Below are 16,678 nucleotides of genomic sequence, written 5' to 3' on the forward strand. Positions count from 1 at the left end.
AAACTAAGTCTCTGAGGAGTTAAGTGAACATCTTAAAATCCCACAATCCCATAGCTAATCAGCAGCAAAGTCAGGATTCAGGTCGGCTGGCTTCACAGCTTATAAGCTGTTCTCAAATTCGGCTGTGATCTTAATTTTAAAAGACCTTCAGGGAAGAAAATACTGTGTGCTTTTTGTGCCCTGTGATTCCCATAGTCCATAATCCCTTTCTGGGACTGAGCCTGATGGATGCTTGACCATTTGAGTGTCCTGTGTAAGTAACAGCTCTGTATTCACTGGACTGATTAAGCACAGCCCTGTCAACACAAGCACCTTCCCTGGCTCGGGGGGGAAAGTGCATCTGTTTGTCCAAAGCTACCCCTGAATAAACGCAGTGCATAGCAACTACAGTGTACTTGCCCTGCAGATGGAGCTTTGCATCTCCTTCCCTAATAAAGATGCGGGAATTTAAGTCCTGAACCAGGAAAGTTTGGCAACAATTGGATAAAGTCAATCATATACCCAGTACCTCCATTTTCAAATGGTTTGCCTCTCTTAAACACCCCTAGGGAAATTATCTGAGGCTACATTTGTCCTTAAATACCTTCAAGTTGTCTTTTGTCCAACTTTTGGAAATTATTTTATTTTCTTCATGTGTTTGCACGTTTGTATGAATTTATGTGCACCACATGCATGTAGGAACCTGTGGAGACCAGAAGAGAGTTTCAGATCCCCTGGAACTGGAGTTACAGGCAGATATGAGCCACCATGTAGAAGCTGGGAAATGAACTCAGGTCCTCTACAAGAGCAGTAAGTGCTTTTAACCACTGAGCCATCTCTCCAGCCCCATTGTCCAACTTTTCATTTAAGCTTGATCATAGCCCATTTTTCATGACTGTATCAAAATATTTAAGGATAGGTATTATCTATCTATCAATAGATGATTGATAGATAGATAGATAGATAGATAGATGATGGATGGATGATGGATGGATGGATTAATGGATGGATAGATAGTTAGATAGAAAGTAGCTAGCTAGCTAGCTAGATAGATAGATAGATAGAGAGATAGATAGATAGATGATAGCTAGATAGATAGCTAGCTAGCTAGCTAGCTAGCTAGCTAGCTAGCTAGCTAGCTAGCTAGCTAGCTAGCTAGCTAGCTAGCTAGCTAGCTAGCTAGCTAGCTAGATAGATAGATAGATAGATGAGAGAGAGAGGAGAGAGAGAGAGAGAGAGAGCTATTACCTTATAGTTTAGGGGTTAAAAGTCAAGATTGAGTAGTACATGTCCTTGGACTTGGGTGAGGTCCTCATGGTGGGTGTCATCATACTGTAGGAGTCAATGGGGCGGGGAACACATGGCAAGACAGAATCCCAGGACAAGGAGGTGCCAGCCTTGTTGTCTCTTAACAGCCATCTCTTTGTCCAGGACTACTTGCACTAGGTCCCAGTACTCCCCAGCATCACTATACTGAAGACTAAGCATCCAACATGGGAAATTTGGGGAAGCAAATCGTATCTAAACCATGGTAAGTCTCTGATAAAAACGTCATCTTCAGAAGATCAATGTAAAGGCATATTTTTCATCCTTGTACTAAGATTTTATTACACTTATTTATTTATTGTGGGAAGCACATGCAGGAGTCAGTTCTCTCCTTCCACTAGTGAGACAGGGGATCAAACTCAAGTTATCAGGCCTGGCAGAAAGAACCTTTACACAATGAATCATCTTACTGCCCCTCAGCCATGTTTGTTGTTTAATTTTAATTCTGGATTCACCAGAGCTCCAGAAATATGTACCAAAGGTTCACAACCTGTTGCCCCTTCTGCCCAGTTCCTTTTAGCTCACTGAGCATTGGTATGTTTTTTTGTACACAATATGGAAGCCTCCATTGAAATATTACTGCATTTAGTGGGCAGGGAAGTGATGAAGATAGCAGCCTCCACATGCCCCTACTGTCCTTAATCCTCCAGAGAAATCATTTTCAGATCTAAGAACCAAAGAACTCTATCTCCCTTAAGAAACTGTATTTCTAGGCTGGTGATGTAGCTCTGTGGGTAGAACACTGACCTCACTTGCATGCAACTCTGATGTCCATCCTCAGCACCACATAAAGTGGGTGTGGTGGCACATGCCTGCAATCACAGGACCAGAGAAATTGTAGGCAGGAAGATCATTATTCAAGTTCATCCTTGGCTACTATCTAGCAAACTGAAGGCCAGCCTGAGCTTCAGGAGACTTTATCTCGAAACAAAACAAAACTAAACTAAACAAAAAAAAAAATTAAAAATCCCAAAACAAGCAAAACAACAAAACAGCCTTGGGGATGGTTCAGTGGTTAAGGGCAGTAATTGCTCTTGCAACCAGGGTTTGGTTCCCAGCACCCACATGGCAGCTCACAACTGTCTATAACTCTAGTTGCAGGAAATCTGATGCCCTCTTCTGGCCTCCAAGGACATCAAGAATGCACATGGCGCACATATATACCTGTAGGCAAAACACTCATACTCACAAAATAAAAAATAAATAAATCTTTTTTAAAAGACTGTATTTTTCTATAGTATTTTCCTTTATGAAAGTTGGCATCATATACCTGATGTTTCTGTTTTTACTTTGACCAATAGGAAACTCGGTGCCAAGTTTGCAAGTTTGTTGTGTGCTTAATATTAATAATTATGTAGGAGTTTTTGTCTTTATATGAATATTTCAACTCCTGTGTTTACCAAATCATAATTTTATGAGATATAATGAACTGATAAATGAAGTATGATCATTTACCTGTTTCATTATAAATTTCAGTCTCTCTTTCAACAAACCACTGGAGTGGCTTTTGCTTAAAGGATTTACAGTATATGTTGAACTCTGTCAAAAAAGGGAAATTTCCTTGTTCGTCTCCAGTAAAAGAATTTGAGACAGGGGTAGCTAAACAAACATAGCAATGATAAGTTCAAAATTTCCTAATTTATTCCAACATTTGCCAACACCTATATGCTACATAGGAAAGATAAAGAAAATCTAGATGAAAGTTTCCCAGGGTCCTTCTCTGGTTCACTCCCTTTGCAATATCTCAGGTAAGAGGAAAAACAGGCTTAGTTCCTGTGAAACAATAGGTCACTACCCTTAAGACAATTGGCTTTACATTTCCATGTTATCTTAAAGGTAGCCTAGTACTGAGCAGGTAACCTTGGAGGTTAATATCTGTCACCTGTGCAACCTTAGCTATGCCATCTAAAACTTCCTCTTTGTTAAAGTAGGAGTAAAATATCCATGTTGGGGATTTATTATGAAACTAATGGAAATTACGTACAGTAAAGCATTTCCCCCACTCCACGCTCCCACCACCAGCACATGTTGCCTGGCACGCTGTGAGACATTAAAAAAAAAAGCCTTAGCTGTTGCTACAGAAAAGTTAATCCTCGGACTGACAGGGTTCACACTGTCCCTGGCAGTGACTGCAGATTTTATCATAGACCTCTGGCAATGTTGCCTAATATAACTGTGGCCACTTTTGCTCATTTGTAAAGGATACTACACAGACCCAGAGGCTGAGGCCCCACATGAAAGCAGTTATTAGAGTGGGTCGCTGGGGTTCTTTTTCCCTAGGCAACAATGAAACTGCATTAACAAGCAGTCACCCGGGCAAACCATAGGCAATGAACATTAGAGCTTTGCAAAAATAATAACCTCTTAAAGAGACACACAGCTCCACAGGCCAGGCCTGGGAATCTCAGCTCTCCACACATGCTGAGCTGGCTGGGGCCAGCACAGGAAAGCAGAAGTGTGCTATGCAACACGGTATGTGTTCATCCAGGGATACCTGAGCCCCAGCCACTGAGAAGTTGCAGATGCCTCTCAGATTTAGTTTGCTAAAGATGTGTTGCTGGTTCAGTTCCTTTGCCTTCAGATTCCTCCTCCCTGTCTCCACTCACCATCCTTCTCCGACTGAACCCGATATTCTGTGAGCTTCCCACCCACACTCCTTGAATATCAGCGTTGGAATGGGTAGAATAAACAAAACTGATTAAAAATTTAGCCTCAGTCTTTGGATCACAAATTCAAACCACCAGAAACAAGAGACCGATAAGAAAGACCAATGAGTGGACCTGACTCTTTTTTAAGAGACATCAAAAACTTTGAAAATGTTTCATGGTTTGGAAAGTCAACAAGGAAAGGGATGGTGCCAGTGACTAGGATTCAGAGTTCTGCAAAGCATCACAGGCCTGGTTAAGGGGAACACATAGAGTGTTCATAGCAAATGCTCCCAGCCAAGTCTTCCAGGCCATCTACTCTAACATCTACCCAAGGTGCAAATCCATTTAGAAAATGTTCACTAACACAAATTAAACCTGCAGCTGGAGACACAGCTGATCAAATAAGAATGCATACTGTCTCTTAAAGAGAACCTGAGTTCAGCTTCTAGCATCTTCATCGGGTGGCTCACAACCACTTGTTACTCCGGCTCCAGGAGACCTAAAGCCTCTGGCCTCCAAGGGCACCTTCACTCACATGCGCACACACACACACACACACACACACACACACACACACACACAGAACTAAGCACAATAAAAAGTAAACTTCAAAAGCCTCCATTTGCACAGTTTCTGTGTAATGCCTCTTTCATACTGAAGCTGTTCATGTGTCTCATGAATTCCTGCTCTGATGTCAGGTATTGGATAGAAATTGAGGGCACATGTGTGAAGTGAATAATCAAAGACAAGTCCCTTGCTGCAAAGCAGCTTTTGGTCTAACTTGGGAAATAAAAGTTAGTTAAATATCACTCTGGGTACAGACTAAATGCCTTAAAGCAAAGAGAGAGGGCAGTTCGATGACATGGTACCACCTAGACTTGAGGACGAGGAAGAGAAGGGATTATCTGTAAAGCCTTCTCAGAAGAAGCAGGACAAGCAGTGAGCTGGAAGATGTTTAGAAGCTAGTTCTTGAAAAGGGAAAGAGACTAAGATGGGCCAGGGAGAGAGACCATGATGATGAATTCAAGGAACCATTGGAATGCAATGCACCTTCAACCCCAAGCAAGTGGGAAAGTGGCAGTATCAATATTAATGGTTGCAACTCCCCAGTAAAATAACACAGACTAACCAATTGGATTAGAAAACAAGACCCATCTATTTGTTGCCTTCAAGAAATGCACCTCACCAACAATGATTGTCATCACCATAGGGTAAAAGGATAGAAAATGGTATTGCAAGCAAATGGAACTAAGAAACAAGCAGGCATCACTATTCAAATATCTACCAAAATAGACCTCAAACTGAAAATAGTCAGAAGAGACAGGGAAGGTCACTTCATGCACATTAAAGGAAAAATAGACCAAGAAGATATTGTAATCCTAAATATATATGCACCTAAAACAGGAGCATCCAATTTCCTAAAGAAACTTTATTAGTTCTAAAAATTTCACATTGACTCCAACAGAGTAACAGTGAGTAACTTCAAAACCCTACTGTCACCAATAGACATGTCAACCTGACAAAAACTAAATAGAGAAAACCTGGAGTTAAATGACACCATCCATCAAATGGATCCTACAGACATCTACAGAACATTCTATCCAAACATCAAATAATACACTTTCTTCTCAGCAGCCCATGGAACTTGTCATCAAATTAACAACATATTAGGACACAAATCAAGTCTCTGCAAATTTACAAAAATTGAAATAGCCTGTGTTCTCTCCAAGAACAGAGAAATAACACCAGATATCAACAACAATAAAATGGGGAAGACTGCATAAATTCATAGAAGCTAAACACTGCTGAATGAAAACTGGATCACTGGACACATCAAGAAGGGAATTAAGAATTTCTTAGAATTTAGTGAAAATGAAAACACAACATACTGAAACCTTTAGGACAAAATTTTCAGAGGAAAACTTATAGCATTAGATACATACATCAGAAAATTAGAAACATCTGGCATAAATAAATTGACTCACCTGCAAGCCTTGGAAAAATAAGAATAAACAACACATAAAATAAAATCAAGGCTGAAATTAATGGAATAGAAACAAAGAAAACAATACAAAGAATTAATGAAATGAAGAGTTGATTCTTTGAAGAGATCAACCAAATTGATGTCTTTAGCCAAATTAACCAAAAAAGATATAGAACCCAAAATAACAAGCTCAGAGATGGAAAGAGTAACATTACAAGAAACACAGAGGAAATTCAGAAAACTGTAAGGACATACTTTAATAACCCACTCTATAATCCTCTAAACTAGAAAATCTAAAAGAAATGGATAAATTTCCACATATGTATGCCTTACCAAAATTGAATCAAAACGACAGATATGATTTAAACAGATTCATAACAACCAATGTGATAGATACATAATTTAAAATCTCCCAACTAAAAACAACCCAGGACCAGATGGATTCAGTGCTGAATCCTATCAAACCTTCAAAGAAGAGTTAATACCAATACTCTTCAAATTATTCCATAAAATAGAAAAGGAAGAGACACTCCCAAATTTTTTCTATGAAATCAGTATTTCTCCAATTCCAAAACTAGATGAAGAGCCAACAAAAAAGGAAAATTATAGACCAATCTCTGATGAACATAGATGCAAAAATTATCAATTAAATATTCACAAACTGAATGCATGAACAAATCAGAAAGATTATCCACCATGATCAAGTTGACGTCATCACAGAGATGCAGCTTTGGTTTAACATATTAAACAAATAAATGTAATCTACCACATTAGCAGGCTTAAGGACAGAAACCACATGATCATCTCATTAGATGCAGAGAAGGCCTTTGACAAAATCCAACACCTATTCATGATGAAAGTCATGGAGAATCTAGGGCTAGCACAACATAATAAAGGCAATATACCAAAAGTCCACAGCCAACATCATACTAAATGGAGAAAAACTGAAAGCATTCTCATTAAAAACAGGAACAAGACGAGGGTGTCTATTACTTCCAATCATGTTCAATATAGTACTTGAAGTCTTGGCTAGAGCAATAAAATAAATGAAGAAGATAAGAGGAGATACAAACTGGAAAGGAAGAAGTCAAACTGTCCTTAATTGTACAAGATAATGATTCTATACCTAAAAACTCTAAACACTCCACCAGAAAACTACAGCAAAGTAGCAGGAAATCAGTAGCCTTGCTATAGACCAACAACAAACACATGGCCAAAGAAGTCTGGGAAATGATCCCATTCACAATAACCACAACAAGCATAAAATATCTTGGAATAAATCTGACCAAGGAAGTGAAGGACTTGTATTTAAAAATTTTAAGATATTGAAGAAAGAAATTGAAGATGGTATGAGATGGAAAGATCTCACATGCTCATGGAGTATTAGGATTAATACTGTGAAAATTACCATCCTACCAAAAGCAATTTACATATTCAATGCAATACCCATTAAATTCCAACACAATTCTTCACAGAAATTGAAAAAAAAGTAATATCAAATTTCATATGGAAACACACACACAAACACACACACACACCCAGGATAACCAAAAATTCTGAATAAAAGAAATGCTGGAAGCATTATCAGCCCTGATCTCAAATTATACTATAGAGCTATAGTAATAAAAACAACACAGTACTCACATAAAAACAGACACAGTGATCACTGGAACAGAATTGAAGACCCAGATTTAAATCTACACATTTTCAGTTACCTTATTTTTGACAAAGGAGGCACAAACACATGCCACAATGTTCAACAAATATGGCTAGTCAAACTGTATATAGATATGTAGAAGAATGAAACTAGATTCTTATTTCTCACCATGCACAATACTCAAATCTGAATTGATCAAGGACTGAGATACTTAAGACTTGATACCCTGAATCAGATAGAGAACAAAGTAGGGAGTACTTTGAAACTTGTAGGCACAGGAAAAGATTTTCTGAACAGGTCTCCTCTAACACAGCCATCAAGTCCAACAACTGACAAATAGGACCACTTGAAACTAAAAAGCTTCTGTACCCCAAAACACACCATTATTTGAGTGAAGAGACAACCCACAGAATGGGAGAAATCTTTACCAGCTATGCCTCTGACATAGGGATAGTATCTAGAATATATACAAAGGACACAAAAAAACTAAACATCAAAAAACCAAACAACCCAATTAAAAAGTGAGGCAAGGAACTGAACAGGGAGCTCTCGAAACATGAAATGCAAAGACTGAGAAATACTTTAAAAAACATTCAACCTCTTTAGTCATCAGGGAAATGCAAATTAAAACCACTTTGAGATTTCAGTTTACTCCACTCAGAATGGCTCAGATCTAAAAACAAACAATGACAAATGCTGATGAAGATGTGGAGAAAGAGGAACTCTTATCCACTGTTGGTGGCAGTGCACTGTGGAAATCAGTGTGGAAATTCCTCAGAAAGCTCAAACTTGATCTCCTATATGATCCAACCATACCAGTCTTGGGCACATACCCAAAGACTCTGTATTCTACTCCAGAAATACCTGCTCATCCATGTTCTTTGCTGTTCTTTTCATAAAAGCCAGAAATTGGAAACCACTTAAAAGTCCATCAACTAATGAATGGATAATGAAGGTACAGTACATATACACCATGGAATACTATTCAGCTCTTAAAAATGAATTATGGAATTCTCCATTGAGTGGATGGAACTGGAATCAATCAACCTGGGTGAGATAACCCAGACTCAGAAAGACAAACGTTGCATGTTCTCATAGTTGGATGCCAGCTTTGAAATCTTAGATATGCATGTTTCAATTTGAAAATTCAGAGAAGTCAGGAAAATAAAAAAGGCCATGGAGGTGGGGGAGGCTTTCTGGGAGGGATGATAGAATGCAGTGGTTTAAAGGAGGAAACGGGAGACTGCAGAGATGCCTCAGTGGTTAAGAATACTGGCTGTTCTTGCAGAAGACCCAGGTTTTAATCCCAGCACCCACATGGCAGCTAACAACTGTCCATAACTCCAGTTCCAGGGGATCTGACAGACTCTTCTGTCCTCCATGGGCATTGCACAACATGGGTACACTTACCTACATGCAGGCAATATACACATAAACACAAAATAAAAATAACAAATAATTAAAAATAAATAAAGGGGGAAATGGGAGTAATAAAGTAGGAGTAGTTAAGTGGGGTGGGGAATGGGAAGAAGGGCAGAGGAGGGGGTATGGGAAGAGATAACCAACACTACCAGCCTTTAGCAAAAGCCATGAAAACCTACCACTCTAGATGTTTCTTAAAGTACATACATATACATTATAAAGAGATATTAAAGCTAGGAATGACGGCATGTGCCTTTAACCCCAGCACTTGAGAAGCAAAGGCAGGCAGATCTCTGCAAGATCATGGTCAGCCTCTTCTATATAGTGTGTTCCAGGCCAGCTGGGGCTAGATGGAGATGCTGCTTCATAAAGGTCAAAAAAGGGGGGGTAAAAAGAAAGAATGAAAGGAAGGAAGGAAGGAAGGAAGGAAGGAAGGAAGGAAGAAAGAAAGAAAGAAAGAAAGAAAGAAAGAAAGAAAGAAAGAAAGAAAGAAAGAAAGAAAGAAAGAAAGAAAGAAGAAAGAAAGAAAGAAAGAAAGGAAAGAAATTAAAAGGACTTACCTTATAATAGGGGGACATTGCCCCTAGACACCATAGACTAACAAAATAAAACCTTAATGTCAGGAATGAATTTCCCCTCTTGAAGTTGCTGACCAGGGGTCCCATAGACCCTCAAACACTACTGGCCATTGTCTGCTCTTGGTTACCCACCAGAAATTCATGATAAGACCCTACTGATGAAGACACTACATACATGAGCTGTAGAATAAAAAAGGAGAAACATAGCTGGTACCAACTCCAAAGCTTCATTTCTCCTGCCTAGCTTTCATAGTGCTGGAATGTACCACCACTTGAAGGAAAAAATAGTCATCACCCTTTCTGGCTATGAAACCTACAAACTACACAAACAACTGGCCATGCAAGGTATGCCCACTGGTATAATAGTGGCAGGAATATTATGAAAGTAACCAGTCACTTTCTAACTGGATTTAAGGCCTGCTTCATAAGATAGAGCCCATACCTGACATTGATATTAGGCCTAGGAACCTAAGGCTATACAGGTCACAGAACATAGGAGAAAGCCTAATACTACCTTTCTAATAAATAGTTATAGTATTAAACTGACTCCTAATGATTTATTGTTATATCCATCGATTAGTGCATCTCTCAGCTCTCACCAGAGAAGTTTCCTTATGCAGCAGATGGTGATAAACATAGAAACCCTCAACTGACCAATGTGCAGAGGACAAGAAGTTGCAGAGAGCTTATCCCTGAGTACTACAATATGTCAAACTTCTGCCTCCCAGGCTCAGGAAGAGAATGGAAAGACTACGAGAGCAGGAGGTAGTAGATGACCACAAGGAAGCAGACTTTTCCAGATAGCCAGACAGCCACTCATATGAACTCACAGCATTTGTGACAGCATACAAAGGTCTCATGCAACCTCAAACCAGATGTGGGGAAATGGATAAGAAATCCCAACCTTACCTAAGGAATTTTTGGCAACTGATTGTTGCTGGGAAGGGGAGAATCAGTCTCCTTCAAGGTTTTGACTCTTTTTAGATTAACCAGGTTCCAATAGATAGACCCACACTGAAGTACATTTGGGGACACAAATTAGATTTTATAGGCTTTATTTTATATATAACAGAGTGCCACATTTAACTGGGTGAGGGACAGTAAGAGGAGGTGAGGATGGGGGGGATCCAAATATCACCAAATAATATAGTATGAAAATAACAAAAATTCAAAACAATTTTTTAGATTTTTATATGTATTTGTTGGTAGACGGTTCTCCAATGTGTGCATTCCTATAAGATCACTCTTAAGAAGTTAAATGATGGGGCTGGAGAGATGACTTAGCAGTTAACAGTGCTGGCTGCTCTTCAGAGGAGTCAAGTTCAATTCCCAGCACCCACATAGTGGCTAACAATCATCCATAACTCGAGTTCCAGGGGATCCAATGCCCTCTCCTGGCTTCTGCAAGCTTTGCATGACACAGATGAACTTACATACATGCAGGGAAAACACATACACAGAAAAATACAAATAAGTTTTAACAAAAAAAGAAGTTAAATGATAGTAGAGCTTTATGGATTTTTCCTTTTATTTGAATGCCCTTTAAAAAAAAACTCAAGAAACATAGAACTATATAAAATAAGCTGTACTCCTTGGAGGTAATTTACATAAATCTATATTCTTTGACTAGAAGAAGATTAAAGGTATTTCATATTTTTATTGGCCATTTGCATTGCTTCATTGTGAATTCCCTACCTACACTTTTGTCTGTCTGTTTCTATATAGTGTTTATTTCTTATAGGCTTGAATGATTCTTTACATATTGAACATATTAATCTCCTGTTTGTCTTAAATGTTAGAAAATACTTCTCCCATTTTTACCATTTTTTCAGTTTTGTTTATGATAGCTTTTGATGCATAATTTCATATTCATGTAGTGACATACCCAATATTTTTATGGCTTCTGCTTTGAGGCTATGCCTAAAAAGACCTCCCACATATACAGAATATATAAATAGTTAACTGAAGTTTCTTTCAGATTTTTATATTTTCCTGGAATTTCTTTCACTTTATAGTGAGAAGCAAAGAATTAGATTGTTTAACTAAAATTACACTAGTATTAGTTATTGGCTAAACCATTATTTTACATTTTTTAAATGTATTGTCTTTTTATACACCCAAAATAGACATACTCTGACATTTGAGATTGCCTATTCTATTTTATTGTCCTATTCTCAGTTTTTTATATTTTCCTGGAATTTCTTTCACTTTATAGTGAGAAGCAAAGAATTAGATTGTTTAACTAAAATTACACTAGTATTAGTTATTGGCTAAACCATTATTTTACATTTTTTAAATGTATTGTCTTTTTATACACCCAAAATAGACATACTCTGACATTTGAGATTGCCTATTCTATTTTATTGTCCTATTCTCATACAGTTTCTGCATATGTATGTTCATGCAACTTTATTACAATTTTTTACCAGTTGGTTGTTCCTTTTCAATGTATTTTGGCTACTGATGTTCAATATTCTTTCAGATAACGTTCAGAAGTTACAAAAATATATTCACTTGCACTGCTCCTGTAACTTATTAATGGTATAGAGTGACACTGGAGAACTGTCTTCTTTACCGCAGAAATGGGGTGCTCAAGAAAGGAAATGCAGGAGTGTGTGGAGAAGCCGTAAGAGGCACACATATGTGACTGAGGGCATGTATCAATGCCGAATTCCGCAAGAGCTGAGGCACAGTGGACCCTGAATCATTGGGTAGTGGCCAGGCTACATTTAGGTTTATCTTGGAAGTAGTGCAGGAATTTTAAGGACAATTAATTCCACAGACATATATGTCCTAATGAAACTGTAAAGACACCAGAGACCAAAGACTACTATAAGCACCCACAATAGTTTTGGGCCAAAGAAAATGGAAAGATTACAGAGTTAGTAGCTACTGCCTCTTCAGGTGTTAGTGTAAAAGAGGATCTTTTAACATGCTGAGGTAAGATCTGGCTCATTCACAGGTAGAAACCTCTGCCAGCAACAGGAACAGGGACACCAGGAAATAACTTCTGAATGAAAGAGACAAGACCCGCTTGAGTTTAGGCTGGTGGAGAGAAAGAGACGGCATGAGTTCTAAGAGGAAACATGGTGAAGGAGGTTCCTGAAAGTGAGGATTATAGCAAACATAGACCCTGGTGCACAAGTGACTCTAGGTAAGTTTGTTCTGTTGAACTAAATAGTGGGAGATAGTATGTGAGAGCTGAAGATTATGATGTGCAGGAGCAAGATTTAAGAATTGTGTCTTGGCCCTGGTTGGCTACAACATTTGCAAGACAGAAAACTCAAGTCAAGTAGGCAAGTAAATAAAAACAATCGAGTCACTTGGCAAAATAGTTATAGCCTTGAACAAATGTCACTGAGCATGACAAATCTCAAAGGACAATTGAAAGTGAACACCAATGTATGACCCTAATGTAATGCAGTAGTATATTTAGATGGTCCTTAAATCACATTGCAAATCATCTTCTATTGATCCATGTAACAAATTTGAAGGTGGAAAATTCCAGAAGGCCCTGACCAGCACAAAGTGGTTCTAAGTTAGATAAAATACACAGCTCTGTACTGATTCTAATAGGATGTGATTCCAATTGTATGCCATCAACAATGAAACTATTCATTTCAATAATGCTGTTTCAGAGAGGGAAAGGCTAGCCACTGGAAATTCAGAGGACCCATGGGCGTTTACAGAGGATCCATTGTTGAATGACTATATCACAAAGTAGTAGGAACAGAACCTGGTGATAAATTTAAGGATTTTCAAGGGTAATTCAACTCTATGGTTTTCACCCTTGACAATGACTTCCAGATGCTAATCCTTTGATGAGTTATGACTTTGCTCTAATTTGGTCAATTTACATACTTCTTAGTCTATCATTGTATTACATTCAAGTTGTCATGAACCCTTATCTGAACTAAGCCTCATGAACAGCCTAAGTACAAATCTCACATGGAGTATACACATTAAAGGACGCTACAAGAGGTTTTCTGTGTTAAAATTTTAGTTCTACTTTACATCTGTGTGACCTGGAGAAAGACATTTACTATCCCTAAGAGTCAATAGTCTAATGTGTAAAATGGGACTAAGAATAGTCTGTCACATGAAGTTGCAATCAGATCATTATTTATTAATGAGTGTGACCTGTATGAAAAGCTTAGAGTGATGCCTGATCTATTATAAATGCTCATTCAACATCACTTATTAATTACTATGCCTTACACTTGTCCTGCTGCTGAGAAATCAAGTATTTTGCTCAAATATATACAGCTATGGAATGGCTAAACCTATATTCATAAATTTTCATTCAATATTTTTCTATTTTATATTTATTCAAATATATATGAAAGTAGCAAGCCATGTCTCCTCTATCTCTCTTGCTTTCTCTCTCTTTCTCTCTTTCTCTCTCTCACACACATATATACACATAAAACAAAAAAGATTATTTAATAAAGCTTATGTTTATTTTGTGGAGGAAGTTTGGGGTAACATGTTTGATATTTACACATATGTAAATGCATATGTTGTATGTGATTGTGTGTGATTGTGCTGCTAGAGTTCATCATGAGGTCCTTTGTTTGGGAAGGTAACAAATCTTCTATAAAGGGCACAGAAAGTCAGCAAGCAAAGGATTTATTTAGAAATGTATTCATTGGCTCTTTCTCTTCTAGTCCTAGGTGCCTCTGGAGCCCCAGGTTCCCATGCAGACATGGCCAAGTCCAAGAACCACCCACACACAACCAGTCTAGAAAATGGCATCAAGAAACCATAGTCAAAAGACACAAATCTCTTCAGGGGGTAGACCTCAAGTTCCTGAGGAAAATGCGTTTTTCCAAGAAGCACAACAGGAAGGGCCTGAAGATGTAGGCCAACAACACCAAGGTCATGAGTGCACTCGTCCAGGCTGTCAGGCCCTTGTGAAGCCCAAAGAGATTAAGCCCAAGAGGCCAAAGGTCCCATCAACAAGCTCCACTGACTTGCTTTCCTCACCCACCCCAAACTTGGGAAGTAGATTCATGGCTACATGGCCAAGGGTTGCAGGCTCTGCCAAGCAGAGGTCAAGGCTGGGACTGCAGCTCCAGCTAAGACCCAGGCTCTAACTGAGGCTCCCAAAGGTGCCCAAGCCCCTGTAATAAAGGTCTTTGCCAATGTAAAGACAGATGGACTGGTGTGACCTCCCTCCCCACTCTTTGCAGAGGGCTGGTGTCCTGGGCTATTTTTACAGATAAACTTGAGGGCAAGAATGAAAAAAAAAAGTATTCATTGATAAAATGAAGCGTAGATATGTTGGGGAGCAGTGCAGGTAACTGGGGGAATGAGGACCACCCTGGAGATGCTTCAGGCGTTCCTTTTATTGGCTCAGAGATGTTGATGAGGGGAGTGTTTAGCAGGAATTATTTCACTGGCTCTGCCTTTTATAAGTGATATTATCATATCTTTGGGTCATGGATATTACCAATTTAAAGCTGCAGGACCTTTGCAATGGGGTCTATTTTTCCATTAAATTTGCCCTTACGTGTGGAGTACCACCCATAAATGAGTCCTCCCCTGGGGGTTTTAGAGAACTGTGCATGCTCAGAGCATTTGTAGTTGGTTTTTTTGTTGTTGTTACTATTATTATTGGTTTTTGAGACAAAGTCTCCTGAATCAAAGGTTGGCCTCAAATTCTCTTTGTAGCTAAGACTGACTTTGAATCTGATCCTCATGCTTCCACCTCCTGAGTGCCTCTTGCATGCTTCATCATTATAGATTTACATGGCAAGCGTTCTAAGAGCATCCAGCCCTGAATATTGAGTTCCTTTTCTGTCTGATTGGAGGAGAGAAACACTGTTTTTCACATTATTGTAAAATAAGAAGGGAAAGCATAAGGAGGGAGTTGGCCATTATCCCTGATCTCTGACTTCCTATGTGGCGGCCCTTTCTTACCTGGAAGAAAGTCAACCAGTACACAGGGGTGAAAGGAATTTCTCACTGACCTCTCAGAAGGTTCTGTTACCAGCTTTGCTCCCAGACTGGGTCTTTTTCCCCTCTTGGAATTGTATAACCAATAATAAGACTAAGCATCAATTAAGCAGTGAAGGAGACTTTTTTTCTTGGCCTAGACTACAGGAAAAGTAGAAGATAAATGTCTCCATCTTTTGGGGTCTGGAGATATAAATGTAGGGTGGAGAGATAAACTAAGAAAGGGAGGAGCTCATACCCATTCTGGAAATGGACTAAGGTTTTCTGGGAATTTGGACATTGCCTCTTTTCTCTTCCTTTCTAATTCTTCCAGGTCTTTGCTATGCAACTGTCAACAGTCCTGGTGCTGAAGGTATTGTTTGGCATGCAGGAGGGATTATAAGGAAGTTGGAGGTTGTCTAGAGTCTCTTCAGCCATCTTAGATCCAACTTGTGCCTAAAGTACCTGAAGAGGGACTTCTAGGTGATAAGCACCCTGTCCTCAAAGACAAACAGGATGGCAGTGGGAAAGGAAGAAACATTTACAAGAGGACACTAAAGGAAGGAAAGTGAGTAGCCAATAAGCCAAGGAAACTCAGCAGTTCCTAGTCTCTCTGCAGGGCAAAGGAACTGGGAGGCATCTTGAGTGAGCAGAAATGATGAGAGAGGCAGATAGGCCCTGAGAGCATCCTGAGACAAAGTTTTCTGGGATGTAGGAATGAGGCTTGGTTTTCGGTCTCTTTCTCTGTGATTATGAGTTTCATTTTCCTTGGTTAATAAAATTACGAAAAGCGGAGTGAAGGCAGCTGTGTTACATTTTGACGCATCTAGTCTTTAATGCAGAAATGATGAGAGAGGCAGATAGGCCCTGAGAGCATCCTGAGACAGTTTTCTGGGATGTAGGAATGAGGCTTGGTTTTTGGTCTCTTTCTCTGTGATTATGAGTTTCATTTTCCTTGGTTAATAAAATTATGAAAAGCGGAGTGAAGGCAGCTGTGTTACATTTTGACGCATCTAGTCTTTAAATAGATAAAGAAGCTTCAGGGAAAAGCCTGTCTCTGTCCTGGAGTGGGGAGTAGGGAAGGTGAGACCAAGTTCAGAGGTCTGTGGCAGCTCCTTAGACTTTCCAGTTTCCTTTAGCTCTGTGT

At 39.0% G+C, this 16,678-nt stretch overlaps 1 long non-coding RNA gene across 1 annotated transcript; it reads left to right on the forward strand.

Annotated features, from left to right (window-relative positions):
• Nucleotides 1-755: 755 nt before the first annotated feature.
• On the forward strand, nucleotides 756-14,749 carry LOC103726226. The gene is made up of 4 exons (XR_606888.1): nucleotides 756-789; nucleotides 1,411-1,510; nucleotides 12,557-12,748; nucleotides 14,262-14,749. It is a non-coding gene; the product is annotated as an uncharacterized LOC103726226 (long non-coding RNA).
• The last annotated feature ends 1,929 nt before the right edge of the window (nucleotides 14,750-16,678 follow it).

This window comes from Nannospalax galili, unplaced genomic scaffold (genome assembly GCF_000622305.1).
Source record: "Nannospalax galili isolate Female #2095 unplaced genomic scaffold, S.galili_v1.0 scaffold1149, whole genome shotgun sequence".
NCBI lineage: Eukaryota > Metazoa > Chordata > Mammalia > Rodentia > Spalacidae > Nannospalax > Nannospalax galili.